The 22,312-nt window shown below is 58.8% G+C and overlaps 1 protein-coding gene across 1 annotated transcript in view; it reads left to right on the top strand.

Annotated features, from left to right (window-relative positions):
• Positions 1 to 2,591: 2,591 nt before the first annotated feature.
• The window catches only part of LOC140428227 (butyrophilin-like protein 2), a 100,723-nt gene continuing 81,002 nt past the window's right edge, over positions 2,592 to 22,312 (top strand). Inside the window, exon 1 of the mRNA XM_072514471.1 lies at positions 2,592 to 2,693. The gene's annotated coding sequence lies outside the window, so the exon portion shown is untranslated. The remainder of the gene's footprint in view (positions 2,694 to 22,312) is intronic.

Raw genomic sequence — 22,312 nt, 5'->3', positions numbered from 1 at the left:
CAATACTACCTGTCCCTCTACAGATCTTTGTATCATCTGCAAACTTAGCAACAGTGCCTTCAGTTCCTTCTTCCAGATCGTTAATACATGTTGTGAAAAGTTGTGGTCCCAGCACAGACCATGAGGCACACCACTAGTCACCGGCTGCCATCCTGAAAAAGACCCCTTTTCCCCCACTCTCTGCCTTCTGCCAGTCAGCCAATCCTCTATCCATGCAAGGATCTTACCCATAACATCATGGGCTCTTACCTTATTTAACTGTCTCCTATGTGGCACCTTGTCAAAGGCCTTCCGGAAATCTAAATAAATCACGTCCACTGGTTTTCCTTTGTCTAACTTCCTTGTTACCTCCTCAAAGAACAGATTTGTCAGACATGACCTCCACACCGACAGTGACCCGGGGCCGGGATCAAACCCGGGTCCTCGGTGCCCAGGCAGCAGTGCGCCACCAAGGCTGAGGTTATTCATGAAGGCCCCACCTTCTCAACCTTGCCCCTTTTGCCTGAGGTTTGGAGATCCTCAGGTTAAACAACCACCAGTCATCTCTCGCCCTCCAGCCGAGGCAGCAGAAGAGGATTGTGGGAGAAGTCAATTCAGTGGGTAGCTGACGAACCCCTCCAGTGACAAATAGGATGAAGATAGGGCGGTATGGTAGCACAGTGGTTAGCACTGTTGTTTCACAGCACCAGGGTCCCAGGTTCAATTCCTGGCTCGGGGTCGCTGTCTGTGCGGAGTCTGCACGTTTTCCCCGTGACTGCGTGGGACTCCTCCGGATGCTCTGGTTTCCTCCCACAAGTCCCCAAAGGTGTGCTGTTTGGTGAATTGGACATTCTGAATTCTCTGTCAGTGAACAGGCACCGGAATGTGGCGACTAGGGGCTTTCCACAGTAACTTCATTGCAGTGTTAATGTAAGCCTGCTTGTGACAATAATAAAGATTATTACTATTAAAATGGGAAGCCGCCGATGGTCATCTGGGCCTATGGCGACTTTACCTTACCTATATTTGGATAAATGTCTTCCATTAGAATTAGTCTGTAGTTTTTGCATCTCTCTAATTTTTCTGATTTACTTATTACTTTCTCCTTGATTCTAACAGGAGATGTATAACTAACACTTTATTTTCGTGCTGTCTGTCCCACTCGGTGTTGTAGGCCGGTCTGGTTTTTGCCTGATGTTTCCTCATGGTTGCCATGTGATAATTCCCAGAATGATGATGCATCCCATCCCACAGTCCACACAATGAAGCCTCCAACCTGACCCTGGGGGTGAACATATCGCCACCTCCCCCAGTACAGCGAAGCCTCTATCCTGACCCTGGGGGTGATCACACCCCACCTCCTCAATGAAGCCTCTAACCTGACCCTGGGGGTGATCACACCCCACCTCCTCAATGAAGCCTCTAACCTGACCCTGGGGGTGATCACATCACCACCTCCCCCGGTGCAGCGACGCCTTCTTCCTGGCCCTGGGGGTGATCACATCCCCACCTCCCCAATGAAGCCTGACCCTGGGGGTGATCACACCCCCACCTCCTCAATGAAGCATCTAACCTGACCCTGGGGGTGATCACACCCCACCTCCTCAATGAAGCTTCTAACCTGACCCTGGGGGTGATCACACCCCCACCTCCTCAATGAAGCTTCTGACCACCTGACCCTGGGGGGTGATCACACCCCCACCTCCTCAATGAAGACTCTAACCTGATCCTGGGGGTGATCACACCCCCACCTCCTCGATGAAGCCTCTAACCTGACCCTGGGGGTGATCACACCCCCACCTCCTCGATGAAGCCTCTAACCTGACCCTGGGGGTGATCACACCCCCACCTCCTCAATGAAGCATCTAACCTGACCCTGGGAGTGATCACACCCCCACCTCCTCAGTGAAGCTTCTAACCTGACCCTGGGGGGGGGGGGGGGGGTGTGATCACCCCCCCCCCCCCTTTCCCCCGGTGCAAGGAAGCCTCCTTCCTGGCCCCTGCCTTTGGGGACAATGACTGTGCCCCGGGTCAGTGACATTGAGAAGGGAATTGTTGCCAGGAGCAGACGGCAATGTAGCCTTGTTCACCCCACCCTCCCAGCCCATGGTGCTGCCACTCTGCAGCCTTGAGCTCAGCCCATTCACATTGTGTCCTTGGGGACAGAGGTGTTACTGTGTTTCTCCCGGCACAGCAACAACTCAAGGATACATGGCGCCTGATGCGGAGCACTGGGGGAGGGGGAGCTGCAGACAGCCCAGCCACCCGGCTTCCCCGCAGCCACTCCAACAAGCCGCGCCGGGGGACGCCGCCGTGGATATATAAATGCAGCGTGTTGTGGGGGGGGGATGAGACCCCCGGGCTGCACTCCCCACGCCCGGGCTGCACCGCCGCACTCCGCGCCGCCACTCACCTGGACCCGGCCCCTCGTGCCCGCGCCGCTCCGCGCGCGCCCCACCCCCGGCCAATCAGCGCCGCCGGAAGGGGGTCACCTGCGTACCGGCCCCGCCCCCTCCCCCAGTGCCGCGTCATTGTTTAAATCGTCGCAAGGCCATTGGTCCAGCCGGCCGTCCGTCACAGCGGGGAGGGACCAGTCGGAATGCTGGGCTGAGGCCGGACCCGCCCCCCCCAGCCCCTCTGAGTGTGTGTCCCTCACAGAGCTGCTCCTCACTCTGCTCTGACTGTGCTCAGCAACACCGCGTCCACACAGCCAGGTAAAGTCCTTCCCATTCCTCTCCGCAGCTTCATGAGTGTGTGAGGGGTTTATATTGAGTATTGATCAGAGAGAGGGTGGGCAGCTCCCAGCCATTGGAAACTCTGTCTCGATGGGGGATTGTGGGGTTGGGGTTGGGGTTGGGGGGGGGGTGTGTATTGATCAGTCAGCACACACTCTGTGTCTGTCTCTCTCTGTTTCTCTCTCTGTCTCTGTGTCTCTCTCTGTCTCTGTGTCTCTCTCTGTTTCTGTGTCTCTCTCTGTCTCTGTCTCTCTCTGTTTCTCTGTCTCTCTCTCTCTGTGTCTCTCTCTTTCTCTGTCTCTCTCTGTCTCTGTGTCTTTCTCTGTCTCTGTGTCTCTCTCTGTTTCTCTGTCTCTCTGTGTCTCTCTCTGTCTCTGTTTCTCTCTCTTTCTCTGTCTCTCTCTCGGTTTCTCTCTCTGTCTCTGTTTCTCTCTCTCTCTCTCTGTCTCTCTCCCTGTCTCTCTCTCTGTCTCTCTCTTTGTCTCTCTCTCTGTTTCTCTCTGCCTAACTGGTTCCAGCCTGTTCACACTGGCTGCTCCACTAAACCCCTCTCACACACACTCTGATCAATACTCTGTAAAAGCTGCTGCTGCACAAACCCAGCAATCGCTGTGCAGAGGAAAAGCAAATGGTTATTCTTGTGTTTTTTAAATTGGAGGGCGGACCAGCGTTTTGAAGCGTTGGTGTTGACGGGATGTGCCAGCTCTCTTGGGGGGGGGGGGGGGGGGGGGTGTTGTCGTGGTCGTGCAGATCTCACAACAACGACAGCGACGAGATTTCCGCAAACAGCAATGGCAAGCGGTGCATCCATCTTTTAATTTCTGTCCCGTTTGGGGGTTGTGGGGTAAACGTGCCCCAGAAGAGAGCGCTGGGCCGAGCGCCGCTTGCTTGCCTTCTCTCCTCTCAAAATGGTGTTGATCTTTTGTCAGCATCCACTGGAGGGGGAAAAATGGTGTCTTGTGTTTTAATGTCTGTGGGGAAGATGGCACCTCCCGAGGCTGCCCAGCGAGCTGGAGTGCCAGCCTTGCTGGCAAGTTCAGCTTTCACCCTGCCCCTGGCTTTCCCTCACAGCTGGAAAATGTTTCATTCTGGTCACATCGATTGCGAGCTAAATATTGGCCACCCTTACTTTTCTTCAAAATGTGAGCCATGTTGCAGCTTGTAAGTCAGTGTAAAGACAAAAAGGAAGATGTGGCAAGCAGGGTAAATGACAAAAGAATGATGTCGTCAGGCAAAATGGGACAGGCATACACTGAAGGCAGGTTTGATGCAGCAATTTGATTAGCTCATTAAGCATCCCACAGGAAATCTTATAAAACAAAATACGACATTGACCCACTGTGGCTCCAAGGTTTGGTCAAAGAGGAAGGTTTAAGGAGTGTCTTAAAGGAAGGAAAGAGATTAAGAGGTTTGTGAGGGGAAGTCGAGATCTTGCTTGTGGGGCCCAGGCGGTTGAAAACACAACTTCAGAAAACTTTCGAATCAATTCCCTGACGAGCTTCCTTATCTCCCTGAATTGTTGTTCTTAATTTTCTGTTCTCTGTCTTTCAGGAGGAAACATTCTGTCTGTTCAGTTGATTGCTCATTTGATGACATTTCACATTCTCGGATGACTCACACACCATGCTTTTCAATTACTTTTGACTTTTTATTTCCATAGGGAAGACTGGATTAAGAAATTGAGGAAAGACAAAAAGGATTGAGTAATAATAATAGTTCAGTGGGTAGCACTCTTTCCTCTGAGTCACAAGGTTGTGGGTCCAAGTTGCATTTAATGGACATGAGCCCAGAATCTAGGCTGACTCATAATCTCAGGATTATTTCCAGTGCCACGTGCTAGCGAGATCAGGAGTAGGAAAATAGGACCGATTCTGGGGAAGGTGGGACCTGGACAAGCTGGGCACCTTGCACCCCAGCAGGACTGACAGCAAGGTGGGGAACCTGGCCTGGGAAAAACAAGAGAGAAACAAAGGTGGAAATGAAGGTCACATAAGTAGAAAGCAAAAGTGCAAGGCAGAGGAAACGAGGCGCAAGCAGCAAATAGGGCCACAATACAAAAAAAAACACGTAGATAAAGGCACTGTATCTGAATGTACAGCGAATTTGCGATAAGGTAGAAAATTAACAGTGCAAATTGATATAAGCAGGTACAATATAATGGTGGTTACGAGGACATGGCTGAAGGGTAACCAAGGGAGAGAACTGAATTTCCAAGGTATTCGATATTTAGGAAGGACAGAAAAAAATGGAAAGTGAGAGGGGATACCGGCTCAAAATCTAGATGTACAATCAGTCTGGATGGGGCTAAGAAGCAACAAGGGGTGGAAAACATTTGGGGAGATAGTCCTCCAAGCAGTAATGGTAAGGTAGGGATTGACCTTAAACAGGAAATTTGAGATGTGTGTAACAAGGGTACTACAGTAATTATGGATGGCTTGAATCGACAGAGAGATTGGGGAAACCAAATTAGCAACAATACTGTGACAAGTGAATTTCTGGATTGTGTACGAGACTTTTTTTAGACCAATAGTTGAGGAACGAGGGAGCAGGCTATCCTAGATTTGATGTGCACTGAGAAGGGATTAACAATCTTATTGTGGTGTCCTTTAGGGAACAGTGACCATAACGTGATAGAAATCTTCATTAGGATGGAAAGTAAAGGAGTCAGATCTGAAACTAGGGTCCTAAAATTTAAAAGGAAACTTTGAAGGTTTGTGGCATGAGTTGGCTCAAATAGATTGAGGAGTTTTGTTAAGGGCCTGATGGTGGATAGCCAATGGCTAATAATCAAGGGACAAACATGTACATTGCAATAGTTATACTTTCCTTTCTGGCGCAGAAACACAAGAAAAGTGTCCCAACCATGGTTAGAAGAAGAAACTAAGGGGAGAATTAGATCTAAAGTGGAGTCTTCTAAAGTGACTAGAAAAAGGAGCAAGTCTTGAGGATTGGGAGCAGTTCGGTATTCAGCAAAGATGGTCAGAGAGATTGATTTAAGAGGTGAAAAATAGAGCATGAAAGTAAACGTGCAAGGAGAATAAAAGTGGACTGTAAAGACTTCGAGAGGTGTCTAAAAATAAAAAAAGATTAGGAAGACAAATGTAGGTCCGTTACAGTCCAAAACAGGAGAATTTATGATCGAGAACAAGGAAATGGCAGAGCAATTAAACTGCTACTTTATTTCAGGAAATGCTAACGAATCACTGGTCTAGTGAGAAGGATGAATTGTAGTAAATTAGTATTATTAGAAAAATAATGCTGGAGACATTAATGGGTCGCCTGGCCCCAAACCTGTGTCTAATTTTTCACCGAGAATCACCTGAAATGGTTTCTCTTCTAGCTACCCCACATTTGCCTCTGGGATCTGTCCTTGATGTCTCCTAGTTCTCATCTACATGCTGACCCTTGGCAAAGACATTCGAAAACCTTCGCATCACTGATGACACTCCGCTCTACCGCCATTTCACCCCCGACGCCCATCTCTACAGCCATTTCAACCCCGACACCCAGCTCCACCGCCATTTCAACCCCGACACCCAGCTCCACCGCCATTTCAACCCCGACACCCAACTCCACCGCCATTTCAACCCCGACACCCAGCTCCACCGCCATTTCAACCCCGACACCCAGCTCCACCGCCATTTCAACCCCGACACCCAGCTCCACCGCCATTTCACCCCCGACACACAGCTCCGTCGCCATTTCAACCCCGACACCCAACTCCACCGCCATTTCAACCCCGACACCCAGCTCCACCGCCATTTCACCCCCGACACCCAGCTCCATCGCCATTTCAACCCGACACCCAGCTCCATCGCCATTTCAACCCCGACACCCAGCTCCACCGCCATTTCACCCCCGACACACAGCTCCGTCGCCATTTCAACCCCGACACCCAACTCCACCGTCATTTCAACCCCGACACCCAACTCCACCGCCATTTCACACCCGACGCCCATCTCTACAGCCATTTCAACCCCGACACCCAGCTCCACCGCCATTTCACCCCCGACACCGAACTCCACCGCCATTTCAACCCCGACACCCAGCTCCACCAACACCCAGCTCCACCGCCATTTCACCCCGGACACCCAGCTCCATCGCCATTTCAACCCCGACACCCAGCTCCACCGACACCCATCTCCACCGCCATTTCAACCCAGACACCCATCTCCACCGCCATTTCAACCCAGACGCCCAGCTCCACCGCCATTTCAACCCCGACACCCATCTCCACCGTCATTTCAACCCCGACACCCAGCTCCACCGCCATTTCAACCCCGAAATTCAGCTTCACCGCCATTTCAACCCTGACATCCAACTCCACCGACATTTCAACCCCGACACCCAGCTCCACCGCCATTTCAACCCCGACGCCCAGCTCCACCGCCATTTCAACCCCGACACCCATCTCCAGCGCCATTTCAACCCCGACGCCCAGCTCCACCGCCATTTCAACCCCAACACCCAGCTCCACCGCCATTTCAACCCCGACACCCAGCTCCACCGCCATTTCAACCCCAACGCCCAGCTCCACCGCCATTTCAACCCCAACACCCAGCTCCATCGCCATTTCAACCCGACGCCCAGCTCCACCGCCATTTCAACCCCAACGCCCAGCTCCATTGCCGTTTCAACCCCGACACCCATCTCCATTGCCATTTCAACCCCGACACCCAGCTCCACCGCCATTTCAACCCCAACACCCAGCTCCACCGCCATTTCAACCCCGACACCCAGCTCCGTCGCCATTTCAACCCCGACACCCAGCTCCGTCGCCATTTCAACCCCGACACCCAACTCCGCCGCCATTTCAACCCCGACACCCAGCTCCACCGACACCCAGCCCCACCGCCATTTCCACACCGACACCCAGCTCCACCGACACCCAGCTCCAACGCCATTTCACCCCCGACAACCAGCTCCACTACCATTTCACCCCCGACACCCAGCTCCACCGCCATTTCACCCACGACACCCAACTCCGCCGCCATTTCAACCCCGACACCCAGCTCCACCGCCATTTCAACCCCGACACCCAGCTCCACCGCCATTTCAACCCCGACACCCAGCTCCATCGCCATTTCAACCCCGACACCCAGCTCCACCGCCATTTCAACCCCGACATCCAGCTCCACCGCCATTTCCACACCGACACCCAGCTCCACCGCCATTTCAACCCCGACACCCAGCTCCACCGACACCCAGCTCCACCGCCATTTCAACCCCGACACCCAGCTCCATCGCCATTTCAACCCCGACACCTTGCTCCACCGACACACAGCTCCACCGCCATTTAAACCCCGACACCCAGCTCCACCGCCATTTCAACCCCGACACCCAGCTCCACCGCCATTTAAACCCCAACACCCAGCTCCACCGCCATTTCAACCCCGACACCCAGCTCCACCGCCATTTCAACCCCGACACCCAGCTCCACCGCCATTTCAACCCCGACACCCAGCTCCATCGCCATTACAACCCCGACACCCAGCTCCACCGACACACAGCTCCACCGCCATTTAAACCTCAACACCCAGCTCCGTCGCCATTTCAACCCCGACACCCAGCTCCACCGACACCCAGCCCCACCGCCATTTCCACACCGACACCCAGCTCCACCGCCATTTCACCCCCGACAACCAGCTCCAGCGCCATTTCAACCCCGACACCCAACTCCGCCGCCATTTCAACCCCGACACCCAGCTCCACCGACACCCAGCTCCAACGCCATTTCACCCCCGACAACCAGCTCCACTGCCATTTCACCCCCGACACCCAGCTCCACCGCCATTTCACCCCCGACACCCAACTCCGCCGCCATTTCAACCCCGACAGCCAGCTCCACCGCCATTTCAACCCCGACACCCAGCTCCACCGCCATTTAAACCCCTACACCCAGCTCCACCGCCATTTCAACCCCGACACCCAACTCCACCGCCATTTCAACCCCGACACCCAACTCCGCCGCCATTTCAACCCCGACACCCAGCTCCACCGACACCCAGCCCCACCGCCATTTCCACACCGACACCCAGCTCCACCGCCATTTCACCCCCGACAACCAGCTCCAGTGCCATTTCAACCCCGACACCCAGCTCCACCGCCATTTAAACCCCGACATCCAGCTCCACCGCCATTTCAACCCCGACACCCAGCTCCACCGCCATTTCAACCCCGACACCCAGCTCCACCGCCATTTCAACCCCGAAATTCAGCTTCACCGTCATTTCAACCCTGACATCCAACTCCACCGCCATTTCAACCCCGACACCCAGCTCCACCGCCATTTCAACCCCGACACCCAGCTCCACCGCCATTTCAACACCGACATCCAGCTCCACCGCCATTTCCACACCGACACCCAGCTCCACCGCCATTTCACCCCCGACACCCAGCTCCATCGCCATTTCAACCCCGAAACCCAGCTCCACCGACACACAGCTCCACCGCCATTTAAACACCGACACCCAGCTCCGCCGCCATTTCAACCCTGACACCCAGCTCCACCGCCATTTCAACCCCGACACCCAGCTCCACCGACACCCAGCTCCACCGCCATTTCAACCCCGACACCCAGCTCCATCGCCATTTCAACCCCGACACCCAGCTCCACCGACACACAGCTCCACCGCCATTTAAACCCCGACACCCAGCTCCGTCACCATTTCAACACCGACACCTAGCTCCATCGCCATTTCAACACCGACACCCAGCTCCATCGCCATTTCAACCCCGACACCCAGCTCCACCGTCATTTCAACCCCGACACCCAACTCCACCGCCATTTCAACCCCGACACCCAGCTCCACCGACACCCAGCTCCACCGCCATTTCAACCCCGACACCCAGCTCCACCGCCATTTCAACCCCGACATCCAGCTCCACCGACACCCAGCTCCACCGCCATTTCAATCCCGACACCCAGCTCCACCGCCATTTCAACCCCGACACCCAGCTCCACCGCCATTTCACCCCGGACACCCAGCTCCATCGCCATTTCAACCCCGACACCCAGCTCCACCGACACCCAGCTCCACCGCCATTTCAACCCCGAAATTCAGCTTCACCGCCATTTCAACCCTGACATCCAACTCCACCGACATTTCAACCCCGACACCCAGCTCCACCGCCATTTCAACCCCGACGCCCAGCTCCACCGCCATTTCAACCCCGACACCCATCTCCAGCGCCATTTCAACCCCGACGCCCAGCTCCACCGCCATTTCAACCCCAACACCCAGCTCCACCGCCATTTCAACCCCAACGCCCAGCTCCACCGCCATTTCAACCCCAACACCCAGCTCCATCGCCATTTCAACCCGACGCCCAGCTCCACCGCCATTTCAACCCCGACGCCCAGCTCCATCGCCGTTTCAACCCCGACACCCATCTCCATTGCCATTTCAACCCCGACACCCAGCTCCACCGCCATTTCAACCCCAACACCCAGCTCCACCGCCATTTCAACCCCAACGCCCAGCTCCATCGCCGTTTCAACCCCGACACCCATCTCCATTGCCATTTCAACCCCGACACCCAGCTCCACCGCCATTTCAACCCCAACACCCAGCTCCACCGCCATTTCAACCCCGACACCCAGCTCCACCGCCATTTCAATCCCGACACCCAGCTCCACCGCCATTTCAACCCCGACACCCAGCTCCACCGCCATTTCAACCCCGACACCCAGCTCCACCGCCATTTCCACACCGACACCCAGCTCCACCGCCATTTCAACCCCGACACCCAGCTCCACCGCCATTTCAACCCCGACACCCAGCTCCACCGCCATTTCAACCCCGAAATTCAGCTTCACCGTCATTTCAACCCTGACATCCAACTCCACCGACATTTCAACCCCGACACCCAGCTCCACCGCCATTTCAACCCCAACGCCCAGCTCCATCGCCGTTTCAACCCCGACACCCATCTCCATTGCCATTTCAACCCCGACACCCAGCTCCACCGCCATTTCAACCCCAACACCCAGCTCCGCCGCCATTTCAACCCCGACGCCCAGCTCCACCGCCATTTCAACCCCGACACCCAGCTCCACCGCCATTTCAACCCCGACACCCAGCTCCATCGCCATTTCAACCCGACGCCCAGCTCCACCGCCATTTCAACCCCGACGCCCAGCTCCATCGCCATTTCAACCCCGACACCCAGCTCCACCGCCATTTCAACCCCGACACCCAGCTCCACCGACACCCAGCTCCACCGCCATTTCAACCCCGACACCCAGCTCCACCGCCATTTCAACACCGACACCCAGCTCCGCCGCCATTTCAACCCTGACACCCAGCTCCACCGCCATTTCAACCCCGACACCCAGCTCCACCGACACCCAGCTCCACCGCCATTTCAACCCTGACACCCAGCTCCACCGACACACAGCTCCGTCGCCATTTCAACCCCGACACCCAGCTCCACCGCCATTTCAACCCCGACACCCAGCTCCACCGACACCCAGCTCCACCGCCATTTCAACCCTGACACCCAGCTCCACCGACACACAGCTCCGTCGCCATTTCAACCTCGACACCCAGCTCCACCGCCATTTCAACCCCGACACCCAGCTCCACCGCCATTTCAACCCCGACACCCAGCTCCACCGCCATTTCAACCCCGACACCCAACTCCGCCGCCATTTCAACCCCGACACCCAGCTCCACCGACACCCAGCTCCAACGCCATTTCACCCCCGACAACCAGCACCACTGCCATTTCACCCCCGACACCCAGCTCCACCGCCATTTCACCCACGACACCGAACTCCGCCGCCATTTCAACCCCGACACCCAGCTCCACCGCCATTTCAACCCCGACACCCAGCTCCACCGCCATTTCAACCCCGACACCCAGCTCCACCGCCATTTCAACCCCGACACCCAGCTCCACCGCCATTTCAACCCCGACACCCAGCTCCACCGCCATTTCAACCCCGACACCCAGCTCCACCGCCATTTCAACCCCGACACCCAGCTCCACCGCCATTTCAACCCCGACATCCAGCTCCACCGCCATTTCCACACCGACACCCAGCTCCACCGCCATTTCAACCCCGACACCCAGCTCCACCGACACCCAGCTCCACCGCCATTTCAACCCCGACACCCAGCTCCATCGCCATTTCAACCCCGACACCCATCTCCACCGACACCCAGCTCCACCGCCATTTAAACCCCGACACCCAGCTCCACCGCCATTTCAACCCCGACACCCAGCTCCACCGCCATTTAAACCCCAACACCCAGCTCCACCGCCATTTCAACCCCGACACCCAGCTCCACCGCCATTTCAACCCCAACACCCAGCTCCACCGCCATTTCAACCCCGACACCCAGCTCCACCGCCATTTCAACCCCGACACCCAGCTCCATCGCCATTTCAACCCCGACACCCAGCTCCACCGACACACAGCTCCACCGCCATTTAAACCTCAACACCCAGCTCCGTCGCCATTTCAACCCCGACACCCAGCTCCACCGACACCCAGCCCCACCGCCATTTCCACACCGACACCCAGCTCCACCGCCATTTCACCCCCGACAACCAGCTCCGTCGCCATTTCAACCCCGACACCCAGCTCCACCGACACACAGCTCCAACGCCATTTCACCCCCGACAACCAGCTCCACTGCCATTTCACCCCCGACACCCAGCTCCACCGCCATTTCACCCCCGACACCCAACTCCGCCGCCATTTCAACCCCGACAGCCTGCTCCACCGCCATTTCAACCCCGACACCCAGCTCCACCGCCATTTAAACCCCTACACCCAGCTCCACCGCCATTTCAACCCCGACACCCAACTCCACCGCCATTTCAACCCCGACACCCAATTCCGCCGCCATTTCAACCCCGACACCCAGCTCCACCGACACCCAGCCCCACCGCCATTTCCACACCGACACCCAGCTCCACCGCCATTTCACCCCCGACAACCAGCTCCACCGCCATTTCAACCCCGACACCCAGCTCCACCGCCATTTCAACCCCGACACCCAGCTCCACCGCCATTTCAACCCCGACACCCAGCTCCACCGCCATTTCAACCCCGACACCCAGCTCCACCGCCATTTAAACCCCGACACCCAGCTCCACCGCCATTTCAACCCCGACACCCAGCTCCACCGCCATTTCAACCCCAACACCCAGCTCCACCGCCATTTCAACCCCGACACCCAGCTCCACCGCCATTTCAACCCCGACACCCAGCTCCACCGCCATTTCAACCCCGACACCCAGCTCCACCGCCATTTCAACCCCGACATCCAGCTCCACCGCCATTTCCACACCGACACCCAGCTCCACCGCCATTTCACCCCCGACACCCAGCTCCATCGCCATTTCAACCCCGAAACCCAGCTCCACCGACACACAGCTCCATCGCCATTTCAACCCCGACACCCAGCTCCGCCGCCATTTAAACACCGACACCCAGCTCCGCCGCCATTTCAACCCTGACACCCAGCTCCATCGCCATTTCAAACCCGACTCCCAGCTCCACCGACACCCAGCTCCACCGCCATTTCAACCCCGACACCCAGCTCCATCGCCATTTCAACCCCAACACCCAGCTCCACCGACACACAGCTCCACCGCCATTTAAACCCCGACACCCAGCTCCGTCGCCATTTCAACACCGACACCCAGCTCCATCGCCATTTCAACCCCGACACCCAGCTCCAGCGCCATTTCAACCCCGACACCCAGCTCCACCGCCATTTAAACCCCAACACCCAACTCCGCCGCCATTTCAACCCCGACACCCAGCTCCACCGACACCCAGCCCCACCGCCATTTCCACACCGACACCCAGCTCCACCGCCATTTCACCCCCGACAACCAGCTCCACCGCCATTTCACCCCCGACAACCAGCTCCACCGCCATTTCACCCCCGACACCCAGCTCCACCGCCATTTCACCCCCGACACCCAACTCCGCCGCCATTTCAACCCCGACACCCAGCTCCACCGCCATTTAAACCCCGACATCCAGCTCCACCGCCATTTCGCCCCCGACAACCAGCTCCACCGCCATTTCACCCCCGACACCCAGCTCCACCGCCATTTCACCCCCGACACCCAACTCCGCCGCCATTTCAACCCCGACACCCAGCTCCACCGCCATTTAAACCCCGACATCCAGCTCCACCGCCATTTCGCCCCCGACAACCAGCTCCACCGCCATTTCACCCCCGACACCCAGCTCCACCGCCATTTCACCCCCGACACCCAACTCCGCCGCCATTTCAACCCCGACACCCAGCTCCACCGCCATTTAAACCCCGACATCCAGCTCCACCGCCATTTCGCCCCCGACAACCAGCTCCACCGCCATTTCAACCCCGACACCCAGCTCCACCGCCATTTAAACCCCGACATCCAGCTCCACCGCCATTTCGCCCCCGACAACCAGCTCCACCGCCATTTCAACCCCGACACCCAGCTCCACCGCCATTTCAACCCCGACACCCAGCTCCACCGCCATTTCAACCCCGACACCCAGCTCCACCGCCATTTCAACCCCGACACCCAGCTCCACCGCCATTTCAACCCCGACACCCAGCTCCACCGCCATTTCCACACCGACACCCAGCTCCACCGCCATTTCAACCCCGACACCCAGCTCCACCGCCATTTCAACCCCGACGCCCAGCTCCACCGACACCCAGCTCCACCGCCATTTCAACCCCGACGCCCAGCTCCACCGCCATTTCAACCCCGACACCCAGCTCCACCGACACCCAGCTCCACCGCCATTTCAATCCCGAAACCCAGCTCCACCGCCATTTCACCCCCGAATCCCAGCTGCACCGCCATTTCACCCCCGACACCCAGCTCCGCCGCCATTTCAACCCCGACACCCAGCTCCGCTGCCATTTCATCCCCGACACCCAGCTCCACCGCCATTTCAACCCCGACACCCACCTCCACCGTCATTTCACCCCCGACACCCAACTCCGCCGCCATTTCAACCCCGACACCCAGCTCCGCTGCCATTTCATCCCCGACTCCCAGCTCCAACACCATTTCAACCCCGACATCCAGCTTCACCGCCATTTCAACCCAGACGCCCAGCTCCACCGCCATTTAAACCCCGACATCCAGCTCCATCGCCATTTCAACCCCGACATCCAGCTCCACCGCCATTTCAACCCCGACACCCAGCTCCGTCGCCATTTCAACCCCGACACCCAGCTCCACCGCCATTTCAACCCCGACACCCAGCTCCACCGCCATTTCAACCCCGACACCCAGCTCCGTTGCCATTTCAACCCCGACACCCAGCTCCATCGCCATTTCAACCCCGACACCCAGCTCCACCGCCATTTCAACCCCGACACCCAGCTCCACCGCCATTTCCCCACCGACACCCAGCTCCACGGCCATTTCAATCCCGACACCCAGCTCCATCGCCATTTCAATCCCGACACCCAGCTCCACCGCCATTTCAACCCCGACACCCAGCTCCATCGCCATTTCAATCCCGACACCCAGCTCCATCGCCATTTCAACCCCGACACCCAGCTCCGTCGCGATTTCAATCCCGACACCCAGCTCCATCGCCATTTCAACCCCGACACCCAGCTCCACCGCCATTTCAACCCCGACACCCAGCTCCATCGCCATTTCAATCCCGACACCCAGCTCCATCGCCATTTCAATCCCGACACCCAGCTCCATCGCCATTTCAACCCCGACACCCAGCTCCACCGCCATTTCAACCCCGACACCCAGCTCCACCGCCATTTCAACCCCGACGCCCAGCTCCACCGCCATTTTAATCCCGACACCCAGCTCCGTCGCGATTTCAATCCCGACACCCAGCTCCATCGCCATTTCAACCCCGACACCCAGCTCCACCGCCATTTCAACCCCGACACCCAGCTCCATCGCCATTTCAACCCCGACGCCCAGCTCCACCGACACCCAGCTCCACCGCCATTTCAACCCCGACATCCAGCTCCACCGCCATTTCAACCCCGACATCCAGCTCCACCGCCATTTCAACCCCGACATCCAACTCCATCGCCATTTCAACCCCGACACCCAGCTCCGTCGCGATTTCAACCCCGACACCCAGCTCCATCGCCATTTCCACCCGACACCCAGCTCCATCGCCATTTCAACCCTGACACCCAGCTCCACCGCCATTTCAACCCCGACACCCAGCTCCATCGCCATTTCAACCCCGACATCCAGCTCCACCGCCATTTCAACCCCGACATCCAACTCCATCGCCATTTCAACCCCGACACCCAGCTCCGTCGCGATTTCAACCCCGACACCCAGCTCCATCGCCATTTCCACCCGACACCCAGCTCCATCGCCATTTCAACCCCGACACCCAGCTCCATCGCCATTTCCACCCGACACCCAGCTCCACTGTCATTTCAACCCCGACACCCAGCTCCACCGACACCCAGCTCCACCGACACCCAGCTCCATCGCCATTTCAACCCCGACACCCAGCTCCACCGACACCCAGCTCCATCGCCATTTCAACCCCGACGCCCAGCTCCACCGCCATTTCAACCCAGACACCCAGCTCCACCGACACCCAGCTCCACCGACACCCAGCTCCACCGACACCCAGCTCCACCGACACCCAGCTCCATCGCCATTTCAACCCCGACACCCAGCTCCACCGACACCCAGCTCCATCGCCATTTCAAACCCGACACCCAGCTCCACCGACACCCAGCTCCATCGCCATTTCAAACCCGACACCCAGCTCCATCGCCATTTCAACCCCGACACCCAGCTCCACCGCCATTTCAACCCCGACATCCAGCTCCACCGACACACAGCTCCACCGACACCCAGCTCCATCGCCATTTCAAACCCGACACCCAGCTCCATCGCCATTTCAAACCCGACACCCAGCTCCATCGCCATTTCAAACCCGACACCCAGCTCCACCGACACCCAGCTCCACCGACACCCAGCTCCACGGCCATTTCAACCCCGACACCCAGCTCCATCGCCATTTCAACCCCGACATCCAGCTCCACCGCCATTTCACCCCCGACACCCAGCTCCACCGCCATTTCACCCCCGACACCCAGCTCCATCGCCATTTCAACCCCGACACCCAGCTCCCCGACACCCAGCTCCATCGCCATTTCAACCCCGACACCCAGCTCCATCGCCATTTCAACACCGACGCCCAGCTCCACCGCCATTTCAATCCCGAAACCCAGCTCCACCGCCATTTCACCCCCGAATCCCAGCTGCACCGCCATTTCACCCCCGACACCCAGCTCCGCCGCCATTTCAACCCCGACACCCAGCTCCGCTGCCATTTCATCCCCGACACCCAGCTCCACCGCCATTTCAACCCCGACACCCACCTCCACCGTCATTTCACCCCCGACACCCAACTCCGCCGCCATTTCAACCCCGACACCCAGCTCCGCTGCCATTTCATCCCCGACACCCTGCTCCAACACCATTTCAACCCCGACATCCAGCTTCACCGCCATTTCAACCCAGACGCCCAGCTCCACCGCCATTTCAACCCCGACACCCAGCTCCACCGCCATTTCAACCCCGACACCCAGCTCCATCGCCATTTCAACCCCGACACCCAGCTCCATCGCCATTTCAACCCCGACGCCCAGCTCCACCGCCATTTCAACCCCGACACCCAGCTCCATCGCCATTTCAACCCCGACACCCAGCTCCATCGCCATTTCAACCCCGACGCCCAGCTCCACCGCCATTTCAACCCCGACACCCAGCTCCACCGACACACAGCTCCACCGACACCCAGCTCCACCGACACCCAGCTCCATCGCCATTTCAACCCCGACACCCAGCTCCACCGACACCCAGCTCCATCGCCATTTCAAACCCGACACCCAGCTCCACCGACACCCAGCTCCATCGCCATTTCAACCCCGACACCCAGCTCCATCGCCATTTCAACCCCGACACCCAGCTCCACCGCCATTTCAACCCCGACATCCAGCTCCACCGACACACAGCTCCACCGACACCCAGCTCCACCGCCATTTCAACCCCGACACCCAGCACCACCGACACCCAGCTCCACCGCCATTTCAACCCCGACACCCAGCTCCACCGCCATTTCAACCCCGACACCCAGCTCCATCGCCATTTCAACCCCGACACCCAGCTCCGTCGCGATTTCAATCCCGACACCCAGCTCCACGGCCATTTCAACCCCGACACCCAGCTCCACCGCCATTTCAACCCCGACACCCAGCTCCACCGACACCCAGCTCCATCGCCATTTCAACCCCGACACCCAGCTCCATCGCCATTTCAACCCCGACGCCCAGCTCCACCGCCATTTCAACCCCGACACCCAGCTCCACCGACACACAGCTCCACCGACACCCAGCTCCACCGACACCCAGCTCCACCGACACCCAGCTCCATCGCCATTTCAACCCCGACACCCAGCTCCATCGCCATTTCAACCCCGACGCCCAGCTCCACCGCCATTTCTACCCAGCTCCACCGACACCCAGCTCCACCGACACCCAGCTCCACCGACACCCAGCTCCATCGCCATTTCAAACCCGACACCCAGCTCCACCGACACCCAGCTCCATCGCCATTTCAAACCCGACACCCAGCTCCATCGCCATTTCAACCCCGACACCCAGCTCCACCGCCATTTCAACCCCGACATCCAGCTCCACCGACACACAGCTCCACCGACACCCAGCTCCACCGCCATTTCACCCCCGACACCCAGCTCCGCCGCCATTTCCACACCGACACCCAGCTCCACCGCCATTTCAACCCCGATATCCAACTCCACCGACACCCAGCTCCACCTCCATTTCAACCCCGGCTCCACCGACACCCAGCTCCACCGACACCCAGCTCCACCGCCATTTCAACCCCGACACCCAGCTCCACCGACACCCAGCTCCACCGCCACTTCAACCCGACACCCAGCTCCGTCGCCATTTCTGCCCCGACACCCAGCTCCACCGACACCCAGCTCCACCGCCATTTCAACCCCGACGCCCAGCTCCACTGACACCCAGCTCCACCGCCATTTCAGCCCCGACTCCCAGCTCCACCGACACCCAGCTCCATCGCCATTTCAACACCGACGCACAGCTCCACCGCCATTTCAACCCGACACCCAGCTCCACCGCCATTTCAACCCCGACACCCAGCTCCACCGCCATTTCAACCCCGACACCCAGCTCCATCGCCATTTCAACCCCGACACCCAGCTCCGTCGCCTTTTCAACCCCGACACCCAGCTCCACGGCCATTTCAACCCCGACACCCAGCTCCACGGCCATTTCAACCCCGACACCCAGCTCCACCGCCATTTCAACCCCGACACCCAGCTCCACCGCCATTTCAACCCCGGATCCCAGCTCCACCGCCATTTCAACCCCGACGCCCAGCTTCACCACCATTTCAACCCCGACGCCCAGCTCCACCGCCATTTGAACCCCGACATCCAACTCCACTGCCATTTCAGCCCCGACACCCAGCTCCGCCGCCATTTCAACCCCGACACCCAGCTCCACCACCATTTCAACCCCGACACCCAGCTCCATCGCCATTTCAACCCCGACGCCCAGCTCCATCGCCATTTCAGCCCCGACACCCAGCTCCATCGCCATTTCAGCCCCGACACCCAGCTCCATCGCCATTTCAACCCCGACACCCAGCTCCACCGCCATTTCAACCCCGACACTCAGCTCCACCGCCATTTCAACCCCGACACCCAGCTCCACCGCCATTTCAACCCCGACACTCAGCTCCACCGCCATTTCAACCCCGACACCCAGCTCCACCGCCATTTCAACCCCGACACCCAGCTCCACCGCCATTTCAACCCCGACACCCAGCTCCACCGCCATTTCAACCCCGACACCCAGCTCCACCGCCATTTCAACCCCGACACCCAGCTCCACCGCCATTTCAACCCCGACACCCAGCTCCACCGCCATTTCAACCCCGACACCCAGCTCCACCGCCATTTCAACCCCGACACCCAGCTCCACCGCCATTTCAACCCCGACACCTATCTCCACTGCCATTTCAACCCCGACACCCAGCTCCACCGCCATTTCAACCCTGACACCCAGCTCCACCGCCATTTCACCCCCGACACCCAGCTCCACCGACACCCAGCTCCGCCGCCATTTCAACCCCGACATCCAGCTCCACCGACGCCCAGCTCCACCGACACCCAGCTCCACCTCCATTTCAACCCCGACACCCAGCTCCACCTCCATTTCAACCCGACACCCAGCTCCACCGACACCCAGCTCCACCTCCATTTCAACCCCGACACCCAGCTCCACCTCCATTTCAACCCCGACACCCAGCTCCACCGCCATTTCAACCCCGGATCCCAGCTCCACCGCCATTTCAGCCCCGACGCCCAGCTTCACCACCATTTCAACCCCGACGCCCAGCTCCACCGCCATTTGAACCCCGACATCCAACTCCACCACCATTTCAACCCCGACACCCAGCTCCATCGCCATTTCAACCCCGACGCCCAGCTCCATCGCCATTTCAGCCCCGACACCCAGCTCCATTGCCATTTAGCCCCGACACCCAGCTCCACCGCCATTTCAACCCCGACACCCAGCTCCACCGCCATTTCAACCCCGACACTCAGCTCCACCGCCATTTCAACCCCGACACCCAGCTCCACCGCCATTTCAACCCCGACACTCAGCTCCACCGCCATTTCAACCCCGACACCCAGCTCCACCGCCATTTCAACCCCGACACCCAGCTCCACCGCCATTTCAACCCCGACACCCAGCTCCACCGCCATTTCAACCCCGACACCCAGCTCCACCGCCATTTCAACCCCGACACCCAGCTCCACCGCCATTTCAACCCCGACACCCAGCTCCACCGCCATTTCAACCCCGACACCCAGCTCCACCGCCATTTCAACCCCGACACCCAGCTCCACCGCCATTTCAACCCTGACACCCAGCTCCACCGACACCCAGCTCAGCCGCCATTTCAACCCCGACAACCAGCTCCACCGACACCCAGCTCAGCCGCCATTTCAACCCCGACACCCAGCTCCACCGCCATTTCAACCCCGACTCCTAGCTCCACCGACACCCAGCTCTGCCGCCATTTCAACCCCGACACCCAGCTCCGCTGCCATTTCAACCCCGACACCCAGCTCCACCGCCATTTCAACCCCGACACCCAGCTCCGCTGCCATTTCAACACCGACACCCAGCTCCACCGACACCCAGCTCCACCGCCATTTCACCCCCGACACCCAGCTCCACCGCCATTTCACCCCCGACATACAGCTCCACCGCCATTTCATCCCCGACGACCAGCTCCACCGCCATTTCAACCCGACACCCAGCTCCACCGCCATTTCAGCCCCGACTCCCAGCTCCACCGACACACAGCTCCACCGCCATTTCAGCCCCGACTCCCAGCTCCACCGACACCCAGCTCCATCGCCATTTCAACACCGACGCACAGCTCCACCGCCATTTAAACCCCGACATCCAGCTCCATTGCCATTTCAACCCCGACACCCAGCTCCACCGCCTTTTCAACCCCGACGCTCAGCTCCACCGCCATTTAAATCCCGACACCCAGCTCCACCGCCATTTCAACCCCGACACCCAGCTCCACCGCCATTTCAACCCCGACACCCAGCTGCACCGCCATTTCAACCCCGACACCCAGCTCCACCGCCATTTCAACCCCGACACCCAGCTCCACCGCCATTTCAACCCCGACGCCCAGCTTCACCACCATTTCAACCCCGACACCCAGCTCCATCGCCATTTCAACCCCGACGCCCAGCTCCATCGCCATTTCAGCCCCGACACCCAGCTCCATCGCCATTTCAGCCCCGACACCCAGCTCCATCGCCATTTCAACCCCGACACCCAGCTCCACCGCCATTTCAACCCCGACACCCAGCTCCACCGCCATTTCACCCCCGACACCCAGCTCCACCGCCATTTCAACCCCGACACTCAGCTCCACCGCCATTTCAACCCCGACACCCAGCTCCACCGCCATTTCAACCCCGACACCCAGCTCCACCGCCATTTCAACCCCGACACCCAGCTCCACCGCCATTTCAACCCTGACACCCAGCTCCACCGACACCCAGCTCCACCGACACCCAGCTCCACCGACACCCAGCTCCGCCGCCATTTCACCCCCGACACCCAGCTCCACCGCCATTTCAACCCCGACACCCAGCTCAGCCGCCATTTCAACCCCGACACCCAGCTCCGCCGCCATTTCAACCCCGACACCCAGCTCCACCGCCATTTCAACCCCGACACCCAGCTCCACCGCCATTTCAACCCCGACGCCCAGCTCCACCGCCATTTCACCCCCGACACCCAGCTCCATCGCCATTTCAACCCCGACGCCCAGCTCCACCGCCATTTCAACCCCGACACCCAGCTCCGTCGCCATTTCAACCCCGACACCCAGCTCCACCGCCATTTCAACCCCGACACCCAGCTCCGTCGCCATTTCAACCCCGACACCCAGCTCCACCGCCATTTCAACCCCGACACTCAGCTCCACCGCCATTTCAACCCCGACACCCAGCTCCACCG

This window comes from Scyliorhinus torazame, chromosome 1 (assembly GCF_047496885.1).
Source record: "Scyliorhinus torazame isolate Kashiwa2021f chromosome 1, sScyTor2.1, whole genome shotgun sequence".
In the NCBI taxonomy this organism is placed as follows: Eukaryota; Metazoa; Chordata; class Chondrichthyes; order Carcharhiniformes; family Scyliorhinidae; genus Scyliorhinus; species Scyliorhinus torazame.
This window is presented reverse-complemented; position numbering and strand designations above follow the sequence as displayed.